Here is a 3,375-nt window from a genome sequence, read left to right as displayed (position 1 = left end):
GGACATTTCGAATTTGCACTGTCGTTTTGTACAGGCCGAACTTCGGAGCTAAACTGAAAACCGGTTCTGCTCGATGCCAGCGCCAACGGACCCAACGGTTTCGACTAAACGTAACAATAGAAATAAAAGCCATCTACCAGGGGTGCGTTCCAAAACCTACAGTAAAACTATAATTACATCTCTATACGTTTTGGATCGCAGCCCTGAAAGGTAAAATCCCCGCTCCGGGTGAGTATACCTGCTGCGTGCTATTAGAGCCTCGACGCTGCTCAAGAGATTTGTTGCGCTCGGAGGCCATAACTTCCGAACGGCTGCGAATTTCGATTTAAAACGTTGGGAACATATTCTTACAATGTTAAATAAACATTTTATGCAAAAAAAAAAAATTCGATTTTTTGAAAGTTCTAATTGGATTTCCCCCCTTAACTTCGACATCGAGACGTACGTTGCGTTCAGGTTCTTATATGTTGCTAGCGTTCATTGCATAATTGCGGCAACTACAAAAATATCAATTGCGTTCAAAAAGTACTGACTTCTCCACACTACACTCTATTGGAATTAATGGTTTATAATATTACGAATAATATCATTACTTTAGGTAAAGCGTGGCAGCGCGCGTACGTCTTCACATTACGGGCGGACTTTTATATGCCGCTAGCATTTATTGTTTATTTCACAGCAACTACAAAAAAGATATCGATGTCACTCAAAAAGCACCTACAGTTTATTGCATTGGAATTAGAGATTTATAATTATAAATTAGAAGTTAAAAGATATCAATTTCATTTAAAAAGCACTGATTTTTCTACGCATTTTTCTCCTATGTTTTATATTTAACGTATCAGTATTAATATTATATTTAAAAACCTCTAATTTCAATAAAATGAACTTTGGAAAAATTAATATTTTTTTAATCGATATCTCTTTTGTAGTTGACGAAAAATAAGCAATAAATTCTAGTGACATGTAAGAGCCTGCCCGCAAAGTCGAGACGTACGCACGCTTCTACGCTTTACCTAAAGCAATGATATTATTCGTACTATTATAAACCGCAAACTTTCCAATAGAATAAACTGTGGAAAAGTCGGTGTTTTCTGAGTGACATCGATATTTTTTGTACTTGCCGACAAATAAGCAATAAATGTTAGCGGCATTTACGTCGGTAAGAGCCTTACCGCGACGTGAATAGAGACCTTTTAATAACCCGAGCAAAAATTGAATCCAGTTATTGTCTAATAATGACACAGAAAAGTTGGATCTTACATCGCTACTAGCTAGAAATGTAACGCTTAATTCTCCTAGTGGCTGTACCAGAAAATTTATCTAGTAGCTGGATACAAAAAAGTAACTTGTAACTATAATTGGTACAGTTACTGATGTCCAGTACTGTTATTGGACAGTTCTGATGTCCAATTTTTATTCAGGATTTACCGACAATTTTCTATCTCGTTACTGTGTAATCTATTTTATCTAGCTACTATCTATGTAAAGTTATTAGTTTTATGACATTTCTACAAAAAGGAACTTATGTCCGTTACATTATTATTACTTCGAACAATGAATACATTGTCAGTCGCAATTTTCTCTATAATCGCATAATGTTTTTCTCTTTGTTGACATCGACATATCTGTTTATTACACTTATGATGCATAGTTTTAATAAAACATTGAATTTCTCCAAAGTACATTTGATTCTCATTATTTACATACAATACAACAAAAGATTTGTCTGTAAATCGGCTTTGTACATATGCGATACATATAAGTACCTATTTTTCACGTAACAATTTTGGAACAGTCTGAAAAATCCAAGCATTTTTGTTTGTTAATATTTCAGGCAAAAATTAATATTTTTTAATCCCTTTTTTGTAATCGAAACATCAAGAGGTCTCAAGTTCAAATACCAACAATGGTAAACAAATTTTCGAAATACAATTTAAACTTGAATTAAGTGTAGCATGTGAAACAATAAAGAGAGAGAGAGTAGAAAATTTAAGAATAATTCAGAAAAAGAGAAAAATATTTAAATAAATTTTGTAAATGTTTTATAAAAATTTTTGTGCTGTCTGGGTAGAACCTGCAGTCGTTCTAGAGTTTTATAAGAAGAGGACTTGTAGCTGTTTTAGAGACTCCCAACAAGTCCTCCTTCAAGCCTGAAACTTGGTAAAAATATATTTCTACAGTATTTGCAGGCTCAAAGTAGAACTGAAATTTCGACTCGGGCACGCTTTACCTAAAGCACTGGTATTATTCGTACAATTATAAACCGCTAATTCCAATACAATAAAATATAGAAAAGTCAGTGCTTTTTTAATGACATCTACATCTTTTGTAGTTGCCGACTATTAAGCAATAAATACTAGCGGCATGTAAGAGCCTGTCTGCGAACTCGAGACGTACGATCGTTTACACACTATACATAACGCACCAGTATTAATTGTACAATTATAAACCTCTATATTGGAATTAACGTTTTTTATAATAATACAATTAATATCAGTGCCTTAAGTAGAGGTGCGCGTACATCCCAACACATAGTAGAGCCATTCGGCATGCGTTGTTTCAAAAATGTCTATGACCCTTAGATTTCAACCGATTTTGATGCTTTCTTTTTTTTTTTAATAATCGTTTTGAAATTTGAAAGAAATTTGTCGAGGCCGATTTTTAAAATAATGTTTTAAAAATATATTTATAAACACAAAAATTTTTTCTTGAAAGTAAACTGAGACTGCTGAGCAATTTATTTAAATGGAATGATAAATGATTCTCGAGTATATATACATATGTTATAAATACATATGTATATGTATATACACATTATATATATATATATATATATATATATATATATATATATATACAGGGTGAGTCATTTTAATCAAACCAGGCAAATATCTCGAAAAATATGGAAGATACAGAAAAATATTTCAAACAAAAGTTGTATGTTTCAGAGGGGGACATTGGTCAAGATGGTTCAATTGGCTTGACCCTGAATAGTCGTTTGAAAGTCACGTGAAGGTCACCTTTAATTTCTTAAATGGAAACTTCCATTTTTCATTGCATATTCTTGTAGCTTACCTCGAGAGCTTTCCAAAACACTAAATAAAATATTTTTTTAGTATCTTTCGAGTTAAAAAGCTTCAAAGTTACAATATTGTTGCCATTAGCATTGATTGCCAAGGTGTTCGACCGACGGCTGAAACCTTTTGAATGTTGTTCAGAGCCATGACTTGGACAACATTTGTCAAAGTCAAGGCGATTGGAGGCTGTTCCTAATATTTTCATTTCTTCAAATTTTACAGTAAAAACAAAAATAATAATTTAAAATCATGGAAGCCCGATTGACTCTAAAGGATCATCTAAAGGATCATATAA

The 3,375-nt window shown here is 32.8% G+C and overlaps 1 protein-coding gene across 24 annotated transcripts in view; it reads right to left on the bottom strand.

The window, feature by feature from the left end:
* Window positions 1-3,375, bottom strand: part of LOC116850282 (pleckstrin homology domain-containing family G member 5) — a 734,731-nt gene that overhangs the window by 669,164 nt on the left and 62,192 nt on the right. The gene's annotated exons all lie outside the window — the stretch shown is intronic.

This window comes from Odontomachus brunneus, unplaced genomic scaffold (assembly GCF_010583005.1).
Source record: "Odontomachus brunneus isolate Ranch 3 - 2012 unplaced genomic scaffold, Obru_v1 Obru_scaffold_141, whole genome shotgun sequence".
NCBI lineage: Eukaryota > Metazoa > Arthropoda > Insecta > Hymenoptera > Formicidae > Odontomachus > Odontomachus brunneus.
Note: the sequence above shows the minus strand (reverse complement) of the source record. Positions and strands in the feature narration are given on the sequence as shown.